The following is a 14,318-nucleotide window of genomic DNA, read 5'->3' as shown; positions in this document are numbered from 1 at the left end:
ATGTCGGGTTCACCTAATACGAATGGTGTTACTAAAAGGCAAAACAGAACACTTAAAGATATAGTGATGAATATGATTAATCATTCTACCTTACCTGAATCTCTCTGAGGAGAAGTATTAAATACTGTAATATATATACTCAATAGAATTCTAACTAAAGTGACTACAAAGATCTCTTATGAGCTTTAGACAGGTAATAAGCCTAGTTTAAATCATTTGTACATTTGGGATGTCCAGTTGAGGTCAAGCCTTAAAATGTCGTATGAAAAGAAACTGGATTCAAGAACTGTTAGTTGTTATTTTGTTGGATATTCTAAAAGATGTAGAGATTATAAGTTTTATGATCCCATTACTAAAATAATTTTTGAGACAAAAAATGCCCGATATTTTGAGGATGTTGAATTTGAGGGGAGAGAAAGAGTTCAGAACCTTGTCTTTAAAGATGAATACATTGATATTCCTTCAGTTGCTATTGACAATGATCAAGATCAGATTCTCATACCTGACATTATTCAAAAAGTAATTTCATATCAAGACAATGTCATTGTACCTCCCATTTATACTCAAAAAGTTATTATAGAAGAACAAACTCCACAACCTCAAGAACCAACGTCATTAACGAGATCCACTAGAGAGAGGAGAAGCAATTCTAGATGATTATATTGTATATCTCCAAGAACATGAGAATGACATTGTAATAGTGAAAGATGATCCAATCAACTTCTGTCAAGTCATAGATAGTTCAAACTCTTAAAAATGGATTGCTGTCATGAATGAAGAGATTAAGTCCGTGAAGGATCTTTGGCTTGAGTTGGGTTAAAAGCACGAAATGTATTTGCACCATCACCATCCTCAAATGAAGTATTTTCTACTGTAGCACCATGAATAGCGTATAGCAGAGCAGCGCCCAATACACCGGCAACTCCCATCATATGAAATGAGTTCAATGTCTAATTATGAAACCCCTGAAAAAATAGGATGAATCAAATTATAACTGTTACACCAAAACTAGGCGCAAAGAACCAACCAAATTGACCTAATGGGTAAATCAAGAATATAGAAACAAAAATAGCAATTGGACCAGAGAATGCAATTACATTATAAGGTCACAATTAAATAAATCGAGCAAGTTTAAATTGACCTAACATAAAACCTATTGGTCCGAAAGTTGAAATTTAACAATAACATTTGGAATCTTATCTCATTGCCTGAAGGTGCAAAACCCACTGGTCGCAAATGGATTTTTAAGACCAAAAGGAATTCGAAGGGTGATATGGAAAGGTAAAAAACTCATTTTGTCGTTAAGGGCTTTACACAGAAAGGATGAATCAATTATAAAGAGACTTTCTCTTTGATTTCATTGAAAAACTCTTTTAATACTACAACGGCTTTAGTGGTAATTTTGATCTTGAGTTGCATCATATAGATATTAAGATAGCGTTTCTCAATGACGACATTGATGAGACAATTTATATGGTGCATCCAGAAAACTATGTATCGAGCAATACGAAACAAAAAATTTGTAAACTAAAGAAATCCATCTATAGATTTAAGCATACTTATCGTTAATAGTAACACGAATTCTATTAGGTTATTATCTCATTCGGTTTTGAGATGAATATAATGGATGATTGTGAATAACATAAGTTCAGTGATAGTAAGTATATACTTTTAGTTTTATATGTCGATGACATACTGTTTGCCAGTAACGATATAGGCTTATTAGTTATTCTAATTCTGATTTCGCTGGATGCCAAACTAGTAGGAAATCCACATTAGGCTATATCTACTTGCTTACTGAGGGAGTCATTTCCTGAAAAAGTGCTAAGTAAACACTCATAGCCTCTTCCACTATAGCAACAGAGTTTATAGTATGTTATGAGACATCCAATCATGGAATTTGACTGTGAAGTTTTATCACTGGGCTGTCTATTATAGATTGTATTGAAAGACTTCTAAAAATATTTTGTGACAATAAGTCTATAATTATGTATTCCAATAACAACAGAAGCTTAACAAAGTCAAAACATATAGATATCAAGTCCCTAGTTCTTAAAGAGAGAGTTCAAAATAAACAGATATCAATAGAGCACATCGAGACGAACTTCATAGTTGCGAATCCGCTCACTAAGAGATTACCACCAAAGGTCATTCATGAACATATTACTCATATGGGTATTGTATCTTTTGAAGATGTATAGTTTTAATGAGAGTTTTGTACTCTAGTTACTTTTATGATATAGACATGTTATGAGTTTTGTATTTTGGATATGGTTTATGTATTTGGTGATTAATTTCAGTTATATTGATTCGGTTTATTTTTATATTTTATCTCTGAATTTATTTAAAGTTGATCTCACCAAAATTAAGGCAAGATAGTTGGAAATAGACATATTTGGATCACATAGCATGTAATTTTCATGCTGCGCATCCATGTTTGATCCATGTCATTCGATTATATTGACATATATGACCATTAATGGGTTTAGCTATGATAGTAGTAGCGAAGACCACTTTGATCCTATGTTGATATGATTGATGGATGAGTTTGTTTAGGAATGCATTCATGTATTGATAGCAAAATTCTGAGTATTCATAAAATTATTTAATGCATAATTATAAAGTAATACATAAAGCCCAAGTGGAAGATTGTTGGGTTTTAATCGATCGTGTGGCCTTAATATAGGTCTTATTGTACATTAAATGCTATCAATTTTATTGGACCCGTTTAAAAGTGATCGATTACGGATATTGGGTCTTAATACATTTGGTAAAGTATGGGCATCATTTATGTACAAAGACCAAAAACATTATTTCTAATTTTATGGAGTAAATCAGAAATAATGAAACTTGACGATATAAAAAGACGATTATAGTCCTCAAATTGCACGTAGGATTTATTTTTCTTGTTATTCCATCAGCAGGAAAAGAGAGTTTGAAAAGTTACATCTCGATTTGGAAGATCTACTGAACTACATGCAAATTTCTTCCATTATATATTCAAGTACGCTTCCGATCACAAATCTAATCTTTTTGGTTCAATATGAGCATGATTATTTGATTTCATATTTAGATTATTTTGAAATCCTACGTCTCTCTCTTTTACTAATACATACACACTGATAAAACCTATATTTGACTGAATAAACAACTTTATATATTTGATAATTTAAAATAACTCTTTCATCACTGCTGAAATAACTCATTGGATTTTACAGTTCAAAATAATTACTCTAATACTATTTAATTTGTAGTTTTGTGTCTGACTAAATAGAAAAATCACTCTCTATTCTCTCATGTTTTCTCCATGGCCATTTATACGTTCCAAAGGGTCATCTAACTTTATGTATCCCGAACTTCCCCTTCAACTTTACCATCCACCTCACTACGACTTAAGAAATCAATTTTCACATTGTAAATTGAAAATTGGGATACATCATCTAAGTAAACATCTTTCATGAATGTATTATAAACTGGTAATAGTTTAGGTTTAAATCGAACACATCCTTCAAGAAAAATTTTCATAACATCTCCATTATTATAAATTTAAATAGCTTATTGGCACACTTATTATTAAATAATCATAATCCACCCTCTCCTACGCTCCTGTTTGATAGCAATCACTATATTCTATTTACAGTTGTGTAACCAAAATCACATATAAAGTCCTTAAGCAAGAACCAATAAAACCAATCAACAATGATCTTATTATAAAGCTTTATCTCCCACCCGATGTTAAACTTTTATTTGAATCGAAGTTTATTGTTATGATGAAATCTTAAATTCACAAAAAAAAAAACAAGTCATACCTAAAATTAGTATGTAGATTTTTATCAATATTATTGACACTGTAAATAATAAACAATAAAATAAAAAACACAAAAAGTTAAAGAAACAATGATAACACATTAAGACAAGATAATAGTCCAATTTTTTTTTTCCAAAGTAAATAAATAATATCATTTACATATTAATGGTCCAATATTATTTAAAGAACTACCTTAGCTATGTTGTTTATTATTAAAGTGGATCTACAGTTTGACATTCTCTTTATTCTAAACTGTGTGTTTGTTTTTTTGGAAGACTACTTTAAAGTGGAAACTTTCTCTTATGATGATGATATCAAGTATTGTTGTTATGTGAATGGAGAATGATTTTGGTTTATTGGAGTTTTGTAAAAATAACAACTATAGGATAGTGCTTTTTTATTAATTTTTGTAAGTAAAGTTTATATATATCTAAAAATTTAAAATTAAAAAATATTTTTAAGTAACAAAAAGCTTGCTCATGTTTAAAGAGCTTGCACATGTTTCAAATATCATACAATAGAATTCAAATTTACAATAATAATTTTATTATAGAATTTAAATAGTCAATCCTCCATAAAAATTCAAAACTTCTAGATAGTTTCATCTTAATTATTTTAAAATAAACAAAAACTAAATTGGTTATCGCTAGCTTCTCTTACCTCTTACATTGATGCAGAATTCGGGATAAACAATGCAATCGAATAACCCGTATATAACATCAGCATGCACAAATTTAAATCTCTAATAAATCATTTTTACTTAATCCACAATCAATCTGTGATTAAGAACTAAAGTAATTGGGATAAATGACTTGATTAGAACGTCATATGAAATATTTTTGTAAGTTAAAATCAATCCAAGAAAAAAAATATTGATGAAAACACCACAAATTACTTTAATAAGTAGACATCAATTCAACATTCAACAAGAAGGTTGAAGACATATCTCTAAAGAGCAATTTAGCCAACAACTATCTAAAGCTAAGAGCTTAATTTTATTGATCTCAAACTCCAATGTCTCTACAACTAAAGGAATAAGACCTTTATATAGGCATAAGTCTTATTAATTCTACTAGAATTCAAAAACTAAATCCTAGATAAACTTTAATTACATTTTTATTTAAGAATCTAATAAAATATTAATTTAAAGAAGTATAAATATAATAAAAATAAAGTTTTTTCTCTTGAAAAGTGGTGGTGCTTTGCTGAATTCTCCATACTTTATTTGATATGGATTTGAATTTCAATATTTAGTTAATTATTGTTGTAAAAGTTGAGTTGAAATTGCTTTAAAATCTTCCAAATTGAAATAGAAAACAATTTCTCTTCCATGAGAAAATCAAGATGAAAATCTAGAAGAAAATCCAAGAAAAAAATTAGGAGAAAATCCATGAGAAAATCTATAAGAAAATCTAAGAAAAAAATCCAAGAAAAAATTTAAGAGAAAATCTAGAATTTTCTACCATGAGAATAATATAATCCCAGTCAAAACTTGTAATAATAGGATTACTCTTCTCTTATCTTGACAAGGACTTTAAATTGATGAAAATTCTCGGTTTTTGATAATATAAATCTCTTGAAATCCAATCATACTTAATTTGAGAAGGATTCTTGAATTCTTATGAGATTTGCTTGAAGTTGAAAACCATTTATAAGTAGAGTCGTGTTTGATTGTGACAAAATGAATAATCAAGAATCCTAAATTTTTAGAACCCTTATTATTCATATGATTAATATGCCTTAAAAGAGAGAAGTGTTCAATTATAACTCTTCCAAAAAGAGTCTCCCATATGAAATACTCGAGAGTCCCTAATCTTTTGGTCATTTGCTTGTAATTATCTTTGTTATTGGATCTTAATTTGTCGTTGGACCTTTTAGTCATTTGCTCGTATCATACATAATACACTTCTGATTAAGAATTATTTATAACTCTTTTATCTTTGTTAAAATAAACTATAAAAAGGAGTACAACACCTACCTAAAAATATTTTTTCTTTTAGTATGCATCTTTTAATAAAAGAGGAGTGTTGCACATATTTACCATAAGTATGTGTAAATGGGCGCTACTATATTTATTATAAAAATTATGGTTGTTTAGAGAAAAAAGTTTGTTCAAAGAAAGAGTGTGTCATCAATTCTAACTATGATTTCGAAGAAGAATACAACTGAGAGTAGGATTGTGTACATAAAGGAAAGTTAATGTTGGATTATTAGGGCACAAAAGGAATGAGAAAAAAGAGGATGAGTCTTTTAGTTTTAGAGGCATGTAGTAATAGGGATAAAGACGATGGAGAAGAAAAGAGAATAAGGGAGGTAGTAAGTTTACTCCGATGACTTTAAAAATGACGCCAATGTAGCAGCTGACATCATACAGATGTAACATCCATGCCTACTTCTTTAAGATGAAGGTCGAAACACCAGGTTATGTCAATACCACGTTAGCATCAGGTCACTAGACATAAATGACACCAATGAATTTTAACGGAGAAAAGTATCGAGGATAATATGAAGAAAGAAATATTTATATTTGTTTGTTTCTTTCTCTATGCTTCTTTGTCTCCTTGGAATCCATATTTGAAACCTCTCCATGCTTCTTCAAATCAGATATGCAGCAGACAGAGTCGAAAAGCTCGGTTCATGAAACTTGAGCACTGACCCATGTAAGTGGAATTGTCTTGTCTCCATAAAAAGGTTTCCCTAACTTGTCATCAAGAACCTGGAACTCGTTGGATCTTTCTAGCCATTAACATCACTGACTCAGCTCTAAGTACTAACTTTAAAGAAAAATAGACTCTCTATTCTCATTTTCGATCTTTCCTTATCATACAATGAGTTTTATCAACTACAACATTATTCATCATACTTGTCCGAAGAGATTTCGTTATTTTTTTATGCCAAACGAAGCTTCTAATCAGTGAGTTTTTAATTAGCAAAAGGTAGTAGAGTTACGAAAATCATGTAGGTACGAAAGAGAAGTGGAGGTGATAGTTGCCAACAATTAGTAGTAATTCTTTGAACAACTCAATTGGTTATGAACTTACATGATTTGGTAGTCAAAAAGAATCATTAAATAAAAAAAAATTCTTACCACTACAATCGTAAGTCAAGTGGTCATAAGCCTGTCGGGGTTTGGTATATTGCAAAAGAACAAGAATATTAAAATTTAATATGACAACTATTATAAAATACAAACATTCTTATATTAAAAAATTAGATATTTCAAAATAAACTACCCATTTCAAAAAAAAAACACACAAAATTCATATTTTAAAAAAAAAAATTAAATAAGCTCTTATCACTATTGGCTAGTCTACCGCATTATACTTTACCCTTTGTTAGTTGAACGATTAATGTGCATGTTAGTTCTAATTTTGTTGCATCAAGTTTTTGGCACTGTTATTAAGGATTTATTTAGAATTTGCTTAAAGGATTTTTAATGTTATTTATACCTTAATTGAGTAGTTGCTCTTTAGTTAAGCCTTAAGTAGATTTTCTTTTCTGCTATTTGTCTTTTTTTTTAGTGCATGCAAGGAGCTGTAAAAGTGGATTTGTTTCCTTTTGATCCTGAAATTGAAAGAACCATTCGAAAGTCGAGGAAAACAAAGCAGTAGAACAAGCTCTAACCATGGCTGAAGCAAACAATGCACATCAGCAGGCTTTGAGAGTCTACTTCAAACCCAATATCAATGGCAATTATAAAGAGATATGGCTCTAAACAGTCAATACCAACAACTTTTGAGTTTAAACCGATCCTCATCCATATGGTACAATAAAATCAATATAAAAGACTTCCTAATGAAGATTCAAATGTTCATTTAGTCATGTTCATAGAGGTATATGACACGATAAAGCCCAAATGAGTCTCAAACAGCATGATAAGTTGCACTTATTCCCTTTCTCTCTTAGAGATAAAGTAATAGGTTGGCTTCAATCTCTTGAACTAAATTCTTCCCACCATCGAAGACCAAGTAACTTAAAAGGATAATAGCTTAGTTTTACCAATAGGACTTTGAACCACTTTATAGACCTTGATTAATCACGAAGTATCTGTAGTATGGATAACAAAACTAGTTTCAAATTTAACTTTTTTAACATGAGTTTAATGGCCAAACTATAACAATCGTTAATAAATTTCTAAGCCTATGCAACAAGAATCTTGCAGTGAAACTAAAGAAAACAAGATGAAGAGTTACCTGAAGTGAACGATAAAGAGAGAGCCGAAAATCCTAGGCAACCTCTTCTGATTTCATATTTGAAATGAAGTAAAAAATGGATCTTTTTGTTATTTATACAACTCCCGATCTAACCCTAAAACACAATGACACCGTTTGGTTGAATACATACATATATACACACGTGACACACACATGTGCACGCTTCCACTGCTTCAGTCACTTGTTCCGTCTGTTTTTGGTCTCCTCTGTTTCTCTGCTGTCGTTCTCATCTTTTAACACCTCCTCCCCCAAGATGGAGAGTACAAGTCTTTTGCTCCCATCTTGAAAACGTACAGTCTCAATGAAGCTGCAGACAATGCCTTGATGAGTGCATCAGCAACCTGTTCAACACTCTTTACATGTTCTGTTTTCAATCCACCTTCCTGTATCTTTTCTCTAACAATGTGACAATCCAACTCAATGTGTTTTGTTCTCTCATGATAAATAAGATTGGTTGCAATGTGTAGTGCACCCTTGTTATCATAATATAAAACAACAATCTCATTATACTTTACCTTTAAATCTGACAAGTGTTTTACCCAGGTGATTTCACAGCTGGTCATTGCCATGGCCCTATACTCGGCTTCAACAGATGATCTTGACACATCGGATTGTTTCTAGGATTTCCATAAAATCAAGAAATCGCCTAGAAACACACAATATCCTGTTATTTGCTTTCTAGTATCCAGGCAATTTCCCCAGTCACTGTCACCATATGCTTTGATTCTCAATTCAGAATTTGATGAATAAAACAGACCTTGTCCAGAAGTACCTTTCACATACCTTAACACCTTGTAAGCAGCTTGCATGTGTTTGTCCCTTGGCTTCTCTATAAACTATCTGAGGTGCTGGACAGAATAGGCCAAATCTAGCCTTGTAATAGTAAAATACATCAGTTTTCCAACCAACCTCCTATAAATTAAGGAATTAGATAGTGGCTCACCATCACCCTTTGATAATTTTAAATTCTGCTCTAGAGGTATCTTTGAGGGTTTTGACCCTGTCAATCCAACCTCTATTAAAAGATCAATTGCATACCTTCTTTGGCAGATGTAAATCCCTTCCTTTGACCTGACAAGCTCTATAACCAGGAAGTACTTGAGTTTTTCTAGGTCCTTGATCTTGAATTGTTCATCAAGTGCTGATTTCAACTCTTCTATTGTCTCCAAATTATTCTGTCACAATTACATCATCTACATAAGTTAATATAGCTGTAAAACTTCCTTCTGTTTTTTTAACAAACAAACTACAATCTGCCATTGACTGCTCAAATCCTTACTGCAAAATGAAGGATGAAAATTTTGCATACCACTGCCTAGAAGCTTGTTTTAATCCATATATACTTTTCTTTAACTTGCAAACCTTTGAATTGTTCCCATTTTAATATCCTTGAGGAAGTTTCATATACACCTCCTCATCTAGGTCCCCATACAAAAATGCATTATTTACATCAAATTGCCTTAAATGCCATTTATTTACAATAGCTGAAGAAAAAATTAATATTACCATGGTGATTTTTGCCACCGGTGAGAATATTTCATTATAATCCAATCCTTCTCTTTACATATACCCCTTCACAACAAGTCTTGCCTTAAACCTCTCCACTGTTCCATCAGCATTATGCTTGACTTTGTAGACCCACTTGCATCCCACAACTCTTTTATTGGGCGGAAAATGAGTAAGCATCCAGATTCCACTTCTTTCTAGGGCTTCTATTTCATTCTTCACTGCAGCCACCCGTCTAGGATCTCTGCAGGCCTCTTGATAACTTCTTGGTTCCTGTTTTGTGTCTACTGTAAGCACAAATCTTTTGTATATTGCACTCAATCTACTATAGCTCATACGAAGATAAAGGGATTGCCTTACCTCTAGTCTCTTGTGAGTTTTTCTCTGCTATCTGGTTTTTAGCCACATTCATTGCCTCTCCGTGAATGTAATCCCTTAGCCAAACAGGGATCTTTCTTTCTCTACTTTGACCTTCTCGGTCTAATCAGCAAATCTGTCCTTTCTGCCATGCAGTCTTCTTCCTGGTTCTCTTCACTTCTCTCAATTTCAGAAGCATTTTCATTTGGTTCTGCTTGAATTCCTTCTTCTTCACTTGCTGTATTGTTACTTTCTCTTGTCCCATTTTTGTCTCAATCACATGTCTGTACTCTCTGTTGATTTCTAATCCAGGAATCATCTGCTCTTGCTCTCCTATAATTATTTCATCATTTTTCTTTGTCTTGTAAGGCATTATCCACTCACGAAACACAGCATTTCTTGATGTAAGTATTTTACCATTTTCCATGTATAACAGCTTGTATCCCTTAGTTCTAGGTGGCTAGCCAAGAAATACAAACTTCTTTGCCCTCGGGTCAAATTTGTGCCGATTACTTGTCAAGGTTGAAGCAAATGCCAGGCACCCAAAATCCTTCATGTGTGTGTAGATCAATTTTCTCCTGTACAGCTTCTTAAATGGGGTTCTATTCTATATTGCAGATGAAGGGACCCTGTTCATAATATACACAGCTGTTAGAATAAAATCACCCCAAAATTATAGTTCTAAACCACTTTGAAATTTTAAAGCCCCAGCAATGTTAAGAATCTGCTGGTGCTTCCTTTCAACTGTCCCATTTTGCCGAGGCGTCTCTACAGAGCTTCTTTGATATATTATACCTTTCTTTGAGTGGAAATCCTGCATTAAAAATTCCTTACCATTATCACTTCTCATACTTTGATCCTTGCCCCAAATTGTGTTTCCACCCAAACATGAAAGCTTTGTAGTGCTGGTCCTGCTTTAGATTTACTTTTGACCAAGAAAACTCATGTACACTTGCTGTAATCATCAACAATAGACAAGAAGTATCTAAGTCATCATATGAAACCTCATTATAAGGCCCCCAAATATCACAATATATAAGGTCAAAGCAATTTTAAGATTTATGTTCACTAACATCAAATGGTAATCTGTTCATTTTAGGTAAGGGACACACATCACAAGTTTGATGCTTCGTACATTTGGACACTTTCAAAAACGAACCTGTTTTAGCCGATAATGCCATAATTCAAAATCAGATTTTAGTCCACCCTCTTGGATTCCATCCGCTGCAAGAGCATACTGTCCTTCATAAAAAATATCCCTTTTTCTGCTGCAAACTATACAACCCATGCTCTTGTCTACCTACTCCAATCGTCTTCCATGTCTGAAGACCCTGTATCACACATATTTCATATGAGAAAATCAAACAATATTGTGAGTCATTGGCCAGTCTTCTGGCCGACAACAGACTAAAGCTGAAAGTCAGAACACATATAACATTGTTAAGGACCAGGTCCTCTGAAATCTTAGTAGTCCCTACAAACACAACTTGGACTCCTTCACAATTCGGCAACCCTATTGTAGAAGCCATACTGATCACATTTTAAGTGTATAAATCAGGTTTGCAGACAATGTGGTCCCACGCACCTATGTCTATTACCCAAGGGACTGTTTTTAATCCCTCTGCTTTCATCGTACATATATTAATCCCTCTGCTTGGTATCTGCATTGACATAAACACGAGATTGCACTATATTAACAGTGGCAGTATTCTGTTACAGCAATGACATGAGTTGAGTAAACTGCCTCTAGGTTATCACATTGCAATTCCCTATTTCGTTTGTTTCAGCGCCCTCTTCTGTTGATGCCTGGTTCGCCACGACTCCCTTTCCCCTCACACGGTTTTTATTTTCCTTGGGGTAGCCATGTAGTTTATAGTAAGCGTCTACATAGCGTCCGGACTTCCCACAATGTGTGCAGGTGGGTTTATTTCCAGTAACCTTCTAGCATTTTTCTAGTGAATGGCCAGTTGCCTTACAGTGAGAACAATAGAGTTTCTCCTTTCCTGCCACACTAGTCTTGGCATTTCTATCATAATCTTTGATGCCAAATGTCATTGCCCTATTGGGGCACAAGTCAGAAGAGATCTCCCTTCTTTTTTCTTCCCGCTGCATTATTGAGTATACCTCATTCAAACTCGGAAAGGGTTTCATCATAAGGACTTGAGCCTTAATATTTTTGTAGCTCTCGTCCAAACCCATCAAGAATTTCATCGACCCATCCCTTTCTTGATACTCAACAAGAGACTTTAGCCCACCACAACTGCAGTTAGGGACTGACTCATAATTGAGCAATTCATCAAATAGTTCCTTAAGTTTGGAGAAATAAACACTTACACTATCAAACTCCTAGACTAGGTTAGCTATAGATTGCTTCACGTCATAAACCCTAGGTGCATTATGTTGAGCATGCTTCTATTCTAACTCATTCCACAGCTGATATGTTGTCTAGGCATTACAAAGTACTCCTTTTGATATCTATTGAGACCATATACTGTATTCAGGTTATGATAATGCCGCTCCATTAAAGGGCTGCTAGGATATTTAGGTTCTCTAATTGTTCCATTAGTAAAACTTAGTTTGTTCTTGATCCTAACGTTTTGTTTGGATAAATTTTAGTGATGGTTAATTAATATATAGTAATAACAATAATTGAATGACAATAACATGAGATTGTAATGATAAAATTTTTTTACGTTTGAATGATGGTATATTAATGTATGTTAATTGCATATTTTTGTTTAGATAATAGAATGATATGGTTGTATTTTCAATCAAATTACTATTTTACTCTTACATATTATACGTAATAGTAAATAGTATAAAAAAATTATGTGAAGAAAAAAAAATTATTTATCAATATAATTATATTTATATTTAAATAAATAATTATTATACATAATTAAATTAAAATTTTATATTTAATAAAATAAATAATAATTATTTATATTATCACATTAATTTAATTTTAATAAAAATAAAATTATTTATATATTAGAGACAAATAGTTGTAATTATATATTAGTATATTAAATTTAAAATTACTTTAACAAATAAAAAATTAAAATATGTTTAAAATAATTATATATTATGAGTTAATTTAATAATTAATATTATGTAAAAAATTAATCATCAATAAAATTCTATATGTGCAATCATTTTTTTATAAGTCTCAAACTTCTAAATTTATTTTTTAACAAAAATATACAGTAAATATATATATATTTGTAGATATTTCATATTCATATCTAATAATAGAAAAATATTTATATTTTTTTACTAAATTACTTGAAAATTAAACAAATACCACAATAAACTAAAAATGCTTCAAAAATGTAAAATACTGTCCACAAACAAGTAAAGAAAGATGTAAAAAATTAGTTCATGTAATATAAATTAATCAATCCAAAACATAAATTAGTCTATCAAAATAGTAAGATTCATCCATTAAACATCCAACATCATTTTGATAAAGGTTCCTAAAACCATAATATAGTCTTGCATTTCAACAATAACAACCTCCATTTTCAATTATCTGAAAATTCGAAAAAAGTAAAAAATCAAAATCAACAAAAGAACAAATAAAAAATATTCGAACTTAAGATGTTATATTAGTCATTACCTGGTAAATTAAGCAAATTAGTCATGAAAGAACTACGCCGATCAGGAGGACAAGTCATTAAAGCTTTAGTCATGTTTGATTTATCCATAAGCAGCATAAAAGCTTTTGTTTCTTGAAGGGGATTTAATCTCATACAAGAAACCTCTTGATATAACTCTTCTGTTAAAACAGGCGTTTTTACAATTATTAATATTTCTTTCACTGAATTTGAAATAATTCGAACTTCATCCAAATATTCCTCTTCATATACCGTTGTCAAATGTCTCACTTTCTTTCGCATTAAAGACTCTTGCACCTCATGTTCGGACTCTGAAGTAGGAGTTTCGGGTGTTGGAGCCTCACATGAACTATCCAGACTATGAAAATTAAAATTACCACTTAAATCTTGGATAATTGGTGTCTCACTTGTAGCATCCAGACCATGTTCATCACCACTCCTCTTCCTTTGTCTTCGAGGGTTTAGGGATGTCTCATTTGTAGACCCACTAGCTCTATCCTTTTCATACATTTCTAACATTTTCTCATAATTTTGCACACATTTGTTTTTCAATTCCGCTGCTTCAGGTTGAGCCAAACATGAATAACTATATTAATATTTGAACAATATAAAAAATGGCAAACAACATATGATAAAGTAAGAGATTTACCTTTATTAGTTGCTCCCAAACTTCCTCTTCTGCTTCGAATCGTTCAGTTGTTGGATTCCAGGCAAAACCACTCATTCCATGTTTGAAAACATTATAATATTTTGAGAATTGCTTTTTTAAATTTTTTATGCGGTTGTGTATACGCTCTTTATCAATTTGCAGATCTG

At 31.9% G+C, this 14,318-nt stretch overlaps 1 long non-coding RNA gene across 6 annotated transcripts; it reads right to left on the bottom strand.

The window, feature by feature from the left end:
• Nucleotides 1-470: 470 nt before the first annotated feature.
• On the bottom strand, nt 471-12,397 carry LOC110806657 (uncharacterized). 6 transcript variants are annotated; one of them, XR_015818490.1, is made up of 8 exons: nt 11,471-12,397; nt 11,045-11,216; nt 9,889-10,840; nt 9,529-9,801; nt 9,061-9,197; nt 8,806-8,890; nt 8,002-8,727; nt 7,490-7,855 (listed from the first exon to the last, which is right to left on the bottom strand). It is a non-coding gene; the product is annotated as an uncharacterized LOC110806657 (long non-coding RNA). The 6 variants fall into 6 exon arrangements; XR_015818492.1 differs by having other exon boundaries at nt 8,806-8,895; nt 11,471-12,396; XR_015818493.1 differs by having other exon boundaries at nt 8,002-9,197; nt 9,889-10,218; nt 10,303-10,840.
• Nucleotides 12,398-14,318: the final 1,921 nt, after the last annotated feature.

The sequence above is a fragment of the Carica papaya genome, chromosome 4, assembly GCF_054855325.1.
Source record: "Carica papaya isolate Zhongbai chromosome 4, ASM5485532v1, whole genome shotgun sequence".
Classification (NCBI taxonomy): Eukaryota; Viridiplantae; Streptophyta; class Magnoliopsida; order Brassicales; family Caricaceae; genus Carica; species Carica papaya.
Note: the sequence above shows the minus strand (reverse complement) of the source record. Positions and strands in the feature narration are given on the sequence as shown.